Source organism: Ceratotherium simum, chromosome 17 (genome assembly GCF_057802395.1).
Source record: "Ceratotherium simum simum isolate JZ-2026a chromosome 17, ASM5780239v1, whole genome shotgun sequence".
NCBI lineage: Eukaryota > Metazoa > Chordata > Mammalia > Perissodactyla > Rhinocerotidae > Ceratotherium > Ceratotherium simum.
In genome coordinates, this window is record NC_141916.1 from 38,437,286 (window position 1) to 38,449,335 (window position 12,050).

The window sequence follows — 12,050 nt, forward strand, 5'->3', positions numbered from 1 at the left end:
TTGGCTTCTGTCCTCAAAATTCCACCAATTGTGTTTTCTAAGTCATTATCTATTTCTTTACTCACATAAAAATCCAGGGTTTTCCTTAATTCCTTCCTTTTCCTCATTCTCCATATCCAATTTTTCAGAAAGGGCTATTGATTTTACATATAAAAACCATCTCAAATCCATACAATTTCATTCCATCACCATTACTACTCTCCTAGGTCCCGGTATTATTGCATGTCTTTCTTACTGCAATAAGTAGGTTCTGAACCGATGTCTTTTCTTCTTTTATTTTCCCCCAAAATCCATTCTTGACACAGGACTCAGTGATTTATATTACACGAAATTTGTATCATTTAATTTCCTTATATGAAATCGCCTTACCATGGCCTACAAAGCTCTATGTAAGCTGGCTGAACGTTTTCTCCTCTACCTCATCTTTTAGCATGATCTCGAACAACCACCAGTCTCGAGACACTAGCTTTCTTTCTTTATTTGGAAAAGCCTGCCCCTACTTCAGCAACTTTGTGCATTTAATGGTCTCTCTACACATTGCTTTTTTCCACCAGAACTTCACATAGCTTCTTCTTTCTTAGGATTCTAATCATGTCAGCTCCTCAGGATGGCCTCCCCACTCCCCCAATCCATCTAGATTAGTCCCCACCCCATCATCATTTTCTATCACAGTTGTCCGTTTATTTCCTTCACAGCAACTATTTCGATATGCATCTTCGTTTTCTGCTCTTATCTCCTTCCTTCCCCACTCCTTTGAAATGTATTTTCCTTGAGAGTAGGAACTTCATTTTAGTAGAGTTCCTAGCACATAACATGTACACAGGAAGTATTAGTTGAATGACTGAATGGTAGACATTAATGCATAATAATATAGCTACAAAATACAAGATTATTGTGAAAGAGCTTTGCAGATATAAAGGGGGAGAGGAGGAGATCAGACTTGTTGAGCATCCACTCTGTGTTAGGAAAAATATTAGACACTGCCCATACATTAATCTTATATAATTTTATCCTTACATCTTCTCTCTGAGTTATGTATTATTATCCCATTTTCAGATGAAACCAAGTTCAAAGAAGTTCATTTTCTTGTCCATTATCATATAGTAGGTGGGCAAGCATGGAATTAACTACAAAGTCTGTTCTCTTTATTTTAACTTCATTAGTCTTTAGTAATACTTTGCAAATTAGTTATTATTTCCTCTATGTTATTAATGCATTTATAATACATTTAATATTCAAAATATTTGCCCAGATTACCCTTTCCTCAAAACTATAAACTCCATTTAAGTAGTAGTTGCCACTTTCTTTTTAATTCTGCAGCTCCTAGCATATTGTGTGGCATACAGAAAATATTCCATAATGTTTTATAATCTTAAGTAAATTGAAGGCTGAATTTTCCTGTTAACTTTTTGGACAAAGTGCTTACCCTAGTTTTTAGTCTGGAATTTGCTGGAGGGTAACGTTCTTGTTAAGAAACTGACCAAGTACAAAAGGTTGATGTATTTTACTGTTGTATTTATTGCATCTCTCAGCCCTGGAGATTATCCAAGTGAAGTCATTTGAAAAATTCACTTCAAAAGAAACTCCACACTTAGACATGCTTCACAGAAGAAAAAGTAAAATGAGAATTTGGTCTCTAATGACATGAAGAAAGTTAAGAAATTACTGGCTAAACGATAGCCAGTGTCTGGTGAAAAAGTATTTATTCTCAGTTTTTTTGAAAGGAATAAGTGGATTTTGTTTTTCTGAGGCAAATTAGCTCTGAGCTAACATCTGTGCTAATCTTCCTCTATTTTGTACGTGGGATGCTGCCACAGCATGGCTTGATGAGGGGTGTGTACGTCTGCACCTGGGATCTGAACCCATGACCTTGGGCCTCCGAAGCAGAGCACACCATACTTAACCACTATGATAGAGGGTCGGGTGCATAAGTGGATCTTTTGAAACTTAGGGACCTGTTGATGACGTGTGCAACGCACAAGGAAATGAGAATACCTCCGGGTACCAGAACACCCAATTGTTAATTGTGTCCTGTGATTTAGCTTTGAATCCATACCTTAAACTAACAATATTCCTGTGAGGCATAGCTATTACTCAGTAGGAAAATTGAAATCCAAAGAGTTAACATTCCTATAATACGTATCAATTCTACTGATACCATGCTAAATTTTAAGTTTAAACTCTTGCAGAAAGCCTTTTTAATAACTTCACAACTATTTGACTACTTTAAAAGTCTCAAAAGTGGCTTCTGGTCTCCAAATTCTTTCTTGCTCGTCCATCATGCATACTTTCCTTATGTTAATTTCACTATATGATTTTGTCATTAGGGTTCTATACTCTGTTGTATTACTTCATTGCATGGTTGTATCACGAACATGAAACATATAAAAATGTGAGAAAATTAAGGAAGTTGGACCAAACAATTTACCCTCTAAAAAACTGGGACTAAATGAATTTATCTTGTAGAAATATTATGAATTTATTCTATAATTTAAATATTTTTGGTAGATCTTTTCCCTGGATGAACATCTTACCTCAAGATGCAATGAGTTACCTATGATCAGCTTCAATATTATAGTGATAGGGATAATATCAAGTATAAACACATCAGCTCTTATGTAATTTGCAATTTTTACTATGTCACTAAATAAATTGTCTAGTTCAGGTGACTTTAATTTTTTGTAGCAAGACTTTCTCCATGATGAAAGCAACATATTGATTCACTTTCTGGTACAAGCTCCTTCATCTGGTTGATAACTCCAGAATGTTTTCCTGTCATTTCAGCTGTGCCATAGAACCCATTCCTACACAGAACTTGAACTCTAAACCACATTTGTTGATAATGCAAATCTTCATAGTAGCAGATAGTTCAAAGATTGTTGTTTATTCTCAATAAAGCTGAAAAAAATTCTTCCCGTATATTATCATCATGTTCAAATTGCACATATACTAAAAAATGTATCATGTTAGAAATATACGTGCATTCATCAAGTTGCAATAAAAAATACTTTGCTAGTATTATTTATTCTATGAGTTGGTCTTCCACATCATAAGCTAATTCGTGAATATTGTGAGACATTGTATCATGAGAGAGTGATACTTGAGCTATCTTCTATGCTGCAGATCTGCCCAATTCTAAACAAACATATTTAATGCAGACTTTCACTAATATCTTCACAATTATCTATGATTTTTCACTTTTAGTAACTTAAAATCCTTTGTAAGAAGCCTGATACACACTCTGAAACAGTGACATCTGCTTCTTTTGGCTCTTTAAATCAAGTCTTTCTTTTGAAGAATTCTTTCAGTTTTTGACTTATTTCTTTATATCTTTTAAAAACATAAATACTGCTTACCTTAAATGGTTCCATTGTTTCAATAGCCAGTGTCACTCTGCAAATAACACACCAGGATTTCAGGCTCTTAGACGTTAATTATGGCTACAAAATTGAACTCAACATATGAAAATTTGTACTTGCAAGTAAAACTAATACGAATTCTTTTGGTCTTCATGTATTTGAAATCACTTTCATAATCATCATTTGGTTTATCACTACTAAGACAATAAAAAAAATTGTCTTTTTTTTTTTCCAAGAAATTTCCAGTGAGGCTTGTTTGCCATCTACGAATTAGGGTTAAAAAGAAATAATATAAACTACATTTCCCCGATTTAGTAAATAATGCTAGACTAAAAATTAAAAAACAGATTTGGCTAAAAACGAAAATGATTGCTAAAATAGCAAGTTATAAGAATAAATGAATGCTTTTTTAAAAAGAAATTTACGCTTGAATGTCACAATTGTAAAACTGGCCTTTAAGCATTAGTGTGGTATTGTGGTGCTGCTGTGCATGACCAATATGAATGTTATTCTACACGTGACTTACCGCGTGAGTTCAACGATATGCAGCCTGATCTATGTCCCATACAATGAAACAAACCCACTAACCAGGTGCTCAGATGCCAACACAATGTCACATTTCTATGAAAGTTTCTAAGCACTCTAGATTTCTGTTTATCACACACTGGTAACAAATAGTTCCCAAACCAGCTCCAGGGAACTGGTTAGGGCCTGTCTTTGGGACGTGAGTTTGGGGGCAAACAACTGAGGACATATAAACTGGTAGCCCTATTCTATTTTCGGATTTCTCTAAGTCTCATAAAATTGTGTCATAAATTTACCTCCATGAGGTAAAGTGGAGGTGGTGTTATTTTCCCAAGGCAGTTTTATTTTCCTAATAGTCCAAGACATGTCTCTTATATGTAATCAATCATTTATTTGGTGCTGATTTGAATTTTTTTCTTTTTTTGCTTCTTTCAGTGTGTAGTTTGAGAAGCTGTATCATGTGCTGCTAGCTGGGTGTCTTGTTAAACCAAAAGTATTTGGCATATTTTTTTGATTGTCCTCCGAGGAAATGAATCTTGAGACTTCGAGAATAGATTTGATCTTGAGAATTAGCCAAAAATCATCCAAAGTCAAGGTATGGCTATACAGCAATAGGATTAATCTATTTGTTTTTTGTGTGTGTGAGCAAGATTAGCCCTGAGCTAACATCCATTGCCAATCCTCCTCTTTTTGCTGAGGAAGATTGGCCCTGGGCTAACATCCATGCCCATCTTCCTTCACTTTATATGGGACGCCGCCACAGCATGGCTTGACAAGCGGTGTGTCGATCTGGGCCCGGATCCGAACCTGCAAACCCTGGACCACCGAAGCAGAGTGCATGAACTTAACCACTAAGCCACCTGGCCAGCCCAGGCCCAGGATTAATCTATTTTGGTGCTCATTAAATAAACTCTAAAGGCAATTTCAACAGGGGAGTTCAAAAACTGCTTTGAGTAATGACAATACCACTGCAAAGAGTGATCTTCCTAAAATGAAGATTGATTATGTTAAAATCCAACACAAATTTTCCAAATAAACTTCTTGGTTTACCGGTTGAGGCCTTCATAATCTAGGTACTGTCTAGCATTGCTTCTTTTACCTACACAATATCATTTGCTTCAGACATACCGAAGTTTTTGTAATTCTCTGATTATATGATATATATTATGCTTTCTTGCATGGAATCTTTTACTCTCTAATTACCTAATGCCTATTTTTCCTTCAGTACTCCCTTCTAGCATCATCTTACATCTTATTCAAACACACCCCCTAATCTGAATTACCTGCCTTTCCTCTACAGTCTATGGTGTGTATACCCTTCACAGCATAGTATCATCACTGACTTACTTGCTACAATAATCATGCTATCAGTAATGACCCCAGATGCTTTTCAGAATGCTGGATGTAATCTATTTTTAGGACACAAGATCAATCTGGTAAGTTAGAAAATAAAATAGGATAGGATAGGATAGGATGAAATGGAATGGAAAGGAAGAATGTAGAATAGAAAAGAAAATATCCAAATGCCTCACGTGTAGTTAGGGGAGGTATGGTTTTCAGAAACTTCTGTTTTGGTTCAACACAAACAAACACTAGTTTGCTATGTAAAATGTACTTTTCTCGGGGAGTCCCTGTCAAAAAAGTTTGAAAGCCGCACACTACATTTGAAGTGTTTGTGGATTTTATCTTCTCAGTACCCAGCACCATTGCCAGCGCGTTGTAGGCAATGAGATGTTTGTTGAATGACTGAATAAATATAAAACCTCCCAAGTTAATTTTTACCTTAAAAAATGTATTTGACTTTATAAATCCTACCATTTTTAAAAGGAATTATTGTGATCTTATAATCAATAGCAATATAGTGTTTTTGGCATAATTATTATGTTTAAGATTAATGCTTGCAAGTTCATCTCTTGATGCTTTTTATTTTCTCCAGCATATCTTTCCTACGTTTAGGAAAGTGATGCCTTGGTTATGGATTTCTGGGTCAAACAGCCAAGCCACCATGGGAATGGATAACTTAGAAGATTAACATAATTTTCCACTCAAGGGTTCTTTTGTAAAAATGAAAACAAATATTTTATTAACAACAGGTAAGCTTAGCATTAATGATTTTGCACCCACTCCCGTGCACACACATGACGTACAAATCAGTGCTGTTCTTGCTAACATTTCATTGCTATTTCAACCTAAGTATCATAACCTTGGTTAATGCCAGACCTACTTAGAAAGGTAATTTCAATCTATCTGAATTTCTTCTTTAGACCTTTCTGTGGCACCTAGGTAGACTTGGATTCCCAGGTTAATGGAGCAGTGTAAAGTGATGGAAAGGGTCCTGTAACATATTTAGAACACATTGGTTTTTAGTCCCTGATGTTTCTCTAACTAGCTTATTAACTCGATTATATCTGGTTAATCTCCCTATACCTTAGTTTCTTCAAATGAAACATGCTCTCAGGTTCCCACTCAAGCTCTGATGTTCTATGAATCAAGCAAGAGGATATCTGAGATTCTGAATGCTCTAGTATTCAAAAATCCTGCTTTTGTGTTTTCATCTCTAGTAGAAAAGTTATCCCTTTGGAGAGTTCCTGATAAGACACTGTTTGTTTTTCTAATGTATTCCTAAATTTCCTTTTCGCTATCCATGTGCAAAAATAGAGCGATTATTAGCACTGAATATCTTCATATGTTTCTTTTTCAACAATGTGTTTTTTTCTTCACCTGATGACCTTTCCATCTTTGTTTTTTGCATAAAATTCTCTTTAAGCATCTGTTCTCCTATTAGGCATTTGGTTTATACCAATGACTATCGCTTGTGATCACACCTTAGAAGTGACTGGGGAATTTATTAGAATACTGGTTGCTAGGCCTCATTCAAAACCAATTATTTAAGACTAGAGGTCAGACCTGGATATGAGTATATTTTAAGCTCTACAGGTGATTCTAATTTTAGCCAAGGTTGAAAACTTCACACTAGCATAACATTGGTCTCCTTAGGAACTCACACGATTAATTATCAACTGCTGTCTAGATAGATATTGTTTTTCTAACGGCTTTAGCTAAAAGGGTTTAAGACATAGGTATAAAAAACACACTTAAAGAGAAAACAGAGATTCAAGAGTATTTCAGCCACGGTATAGTCCCATGAAAAATAACCATGATAAATATGTGAGTATTAAAGAAAGAGGTTATCAAAAATTTTCCTGGGATAAGTAGAAGTAATATGTTTATATGGGTATTGGGTAGAATAACTAAAGGATTAGGCAGAACCAATCAAATGCAAAAATGTGTTGCCAAACACCTCATTCCAGATAATCTTCTTTTTATCAGTGCCCCATACTCTTTTCAATTTTCTAGGTGGTTGTCCCCTAAAATTATCAGGCAGCTCTTGGTGATGGTGATTGTTAACATCCCATCTCTTTCGGTGCCATACCATCAAATGAAAAACAGGACCTTCTTTGGTGGCATTTGGAGAAAGTACAAGCATCCGTCTCAGACGTAATCTGGATCAAGGTGACACATGCAAAGTGGGTGTGGGGGAAAAGGGAAGTCAAGATGGCGGCGTAGGCAGACTCGGAACTCACCTCCTCCCGTGGACACAGCCAATTTACAACTACTCGTGGAAAAATTACCCCTGAGACAGAACTGAAAACTGGATAAGAGGAACTCCTGCAACAAAGGACAATCCTAATTGAGGTAGAAGAGGCAAAAACTCCCTTCTGGAGAGGAAAAACGCCACCTTCACAAGCTACAGTGCCTCACGGCTGCCTGGGAGCAACCCACAGGTATGCACGCAGCCCTCCCTGGAGACGCGGGGCCCTGAGCCGGCAGCGCCCCCGCTGTGGGCATTTTGAGGACCCAGCACAATCGAGATGAGTGGCATAATATCTGACTTTGCCTGCTACTGAAACATTGGGGCGTACCCCCGGAAAAGCTGGTTCACAAAGAAACTAAAACCGGCTCTTAAAGGGCGCACACACAAACTCACCCATTTCAGAAAGCAACCTAAAATCACCAGAAAGAAAGGTGCACAGTGCTTTGGGGAAAAGAGACTGACCTGATAGGCCCTGAGTGCATCTCGGTGAGAGGTGAGACCTCTCCAGGGACTGGGACATTGGCGACGGCCATTGTTGTGGCCTGGTGTGGGCGTGCTGACACAGACGCCATTGGAGTTCTCCCTGAGGCCTGCTAGCCCAGGGTCTGCCCCATCCAGCTGAGCCAGGGCAGGCAGCCCACCCTAGAGACTGGCCCCACCCAACAACAAGCCCTCAGGCAACTTGTGGACCTGCATAGATTGGTGATTGGATTCTCTGCAGCCTGGCAAGTGAGCCGACTTCAGTGGGGCAGGGCATGCACAAGGAGTGGGTGGAGAGTGTGGGGTGGTGGTGGGGTGTGTGGGGCTCCCACCGTGGAGAGACTGGATCCACTTCAGGAGGTTGGGGCACGCACAAGGGGCAGGACTGTGTTGACCGTGTGTGTGGACCTGTGGGCGGCAGGCCTTGTGAGCTACAGAAGACTTGTGCTTCTCAAAGACCCACATAGGGGGTTTGCCCCACCTTCCAAAGCCTGAAACAATTGGGTGCTCCTGTGCCTGAGGCCAGCCCCACCCAGCTGCAATCCTCAGAGAGCTGACAAGAGACCTAATACGCTAGAGGCTTACAGCAATTGTAAGGCCCTGAACCTAACAACCTGCCATGTTGGGCAGGTTGTTCACTTAAAAGAAATACTGCAACACAAATGTGGTATTAGAACTTGCAGCCAACTGTGCTGGGGCTCCCCACACCTGATAAAGAGACTGAAGGGCCCACAACAACTACAAGCAGCTGAGCATTACAACAGCTGGCCAGGAGCATGACTCGGCCTCCCTGGGTGCCTACAGGGAGAGCAAACAGGCCACAACAGAAGGACACACGTAGCCCACGTAGGGGTCACCCCTGGAACATTGAGAACGGAGGGAAGCACACTGGAAGCCTCCTAAGGCATCACTTACATAAGGTCACCTATCCAAGGGCAGGAGACGTAGCTGACCTACCTAATACATAGACACAAGCACAGGGAAAGAGGCAAAATGAGGAGGCAAAGGAATACATTCCAAGTAAGGGAACAGGACAAAACCCCAGAAAAGGAACTAAGTGAAACAGAAATGAGCAACCTACCCAACAGAGAGTTCAAACTAAGAGTGTTAAGGATGCTCACTGATCTGGGGTGAAGAATAGATGAACTCAGTGAGAATGTCAACAAAGAAATGGAAGATATAAAAAAGAACCAATCAGAAATGAAGAATACAATACTGGAAATGTAAAATTCATTAGAGGGACTCAAAAGCAGAGTAGAGGATACAGAAGAACGGATCTGTGAGCTGGACGAAAGACTAGAAGAAATCACTCAAGCTGAACAGGTAAAAGAGAAAAGAATTAAAAAGAGTGAGGACAGTCTAAGGGACCTCTGGGACAACATCAAGCACACTAACATCCGTGTTATAGGTGTCCCGGAAGGAGCAGAGCGAGACAAGGGGGCAGAGAATCTGTTTCAAGAAATAATAGATGAAAACTTCCCTAACCTAAGGAAGGAAACAGACATCCAGGTACAGGAATCACAGAGAGCCCCAAACAAGATAAACCCAAAGAGGCCCACACCAAGACAGATCATAATCAAAATGTCCAGAATTAAAGATAAAGAGAGACTCCTAAAAGCCGCAAGAGAATGTCAAGTTACATACAAAGGAAACCCCATAAGGCTATCAGCTGACTTCTCAGCAGAAACCTTACAGGCTAGAAGAGAATGGCATGATATATTTAAAGTGCTAAAAGGAAAAAACTTACAGCCAAGAATACTCTACCAGCAAGGTTATCATTCAAAATGGAAGGAGAGATCAAAAATTTCCTAGACAAGCAAAAATTAAAGGAGTTTGTCACCAAGAAACCAGTGCTACAAGAAATGTTAAAGGGACTGATTTAAGGGGAAAAGAGAAGACCACAAATAGGAAAAATTATCTATTTCCATGATAAGAGGGTAAGGGATACAAATGTACAAAAAAGAGGTCAGATATGATATCAAAAACATAAAAGGAGGGAGGAAGGGAGTTAAAGAGCAGAGCTTTCAGACAGAGGTCAAACTAAAGAGACTATCAATTCTGTATAGAAGAAGAAAGGAACAGAGAAGGACTACTAAAACACTGAGGAAAAAAAGTTAAAAAATGGCAGTAAGTACATACTTATCAATAGCTACTTTAAACGTCAATGGACTAAATGCTCCAATTAAAAGGCATCGGGTGGCTGATTGGATAAAAAAGCAAGACCCATATATATGCTGCATACAAGAGACACACTTCAGACCTAAAGACACTCACAAACTGAAAGTGAAGGGATGGAAAAAGATACTCCACGCAAATGGCAATGAAAAGAAAGCTGGGGTAGCAGTCCTCATATCAGACAAAATAGACTTTAAAACAAAAACTGTAAAACGAGACAAAGAAGGGCATTACATAATGATCAAGGGAACAATCCAACAAGAGGATATAACACTTGTAAATATCTACGCACCCAATGTAGGTGCACCTAAATATATAAAGCAATTATTAACAGACACAAAAAGAGAAATAGACAGTAACACTTTAATAGTAGGGGACTCCACTTACACAACGGATAGATCATCCAAACAGAAGATCAATAAGGAAACATTGGCCTTAAACGACACACTAGAACAGATGGACCTAGTAGATATAACAGAGCATTCCATCCAAAAACCGAAGAATACACGTTCTTTTCAAATGCACATGGAACATTCTCCAGGATTGATCACATATTAGGCCACAAAACAAGTCTCCATAAATTTAAGAAGATTGAAATCATACCAAGCATCTTTTTCTGACCACAACGGTATAAACCTAGAAACCAACTATAGGAAGAAAATCAGAAAAGCCACAAATACATGGAGATTAAACAAAATGCTACTGAACAACGGCTGGGTCAACAAAGAAATCAAAGAAGAAGTCAAAAAATACCTGGAGACAAATGAAAATGAAAATAGGACATGCCAGAATTTATGGGATACAGCAAAAGCAATTCTAAGAGGGAAGTTTATAGCAATACAGGCCTATCTCAACAAACAAGAAAAATCTCAAATAAACAATCTAACAGTGCACCTAAAGGAACTGGAAAAAGAAGAACAAACAAAGCCCAAAATGAGTAGAATAAGGGAAATCATAAAAATCAGAGCAGAAATAAATGAAATAGAGACCAAAAAAACAATAGAAAAAATTAATAAAACCAAGAGCTGGTTCTTTGAAAAGATCAACAAAATTGACAAACCTTTAGCTAGACTCACCAAGAAAAAAAGAGAGAAGGCACAAATAAGTAAAATCAGAAATGAAAGAGGAGAGGTTACAACAGACACCTCAGAAATACAAAAGATTATAAGAGAATACTATGAAAAGCTATATGCCAACCAATTCGACAATCTGGAAGAAATGGATAAATTCTTAGAATCATGCAACCTTCCAAAACTGGATCAAGAAGAAGTAGAGAATTTGAATAGACCAATCACCAGTGAGGAGATCAAAACACTAATAAAAAACCTCCCCAAAAATAAAAGTCCGGGACCAGACGGCTTCCCTGGTGAATTCTACCAAACATTCAAAGAAGACTTAATACCTATCCTCCAACTTTTCCAAAACATTGAGGAGGGGGGGAAGCTCCCTAACTCATTCTACGAAGCCGACATTACCCTGATACCAAAACCAGACGAGGACAACACAAAAAGAGAAAATAACAGGCCAATATCACTGATGAACATCGATGCAAAAATCCTCAACAAAATACTAGCAAATCGCATACAACAATACATTAAAAGATTATACACCGTGATCAAGTGGGATTTATATCAGGTATGCAGGGATGGTTTAACATTCGCAAATCAATCAACGTAATACACCACATTAAGAAAATGATCACATGATCATCTCAATAGATGCAGAGAAAGCATTTGACAAGATACAGCATCCATTTATGATAAAAACTCTGAATAAAATGGGTATAGAAGGAAAGGACCTCAACATAATAAAGACCATATATGACAAACCCACAGCTAATATCATCCTCAATGGTGAAAAACTGAAAGCTATCCCTCTAAGAACAGGAACCAGATGAGGATGCCCACTGTCACCAC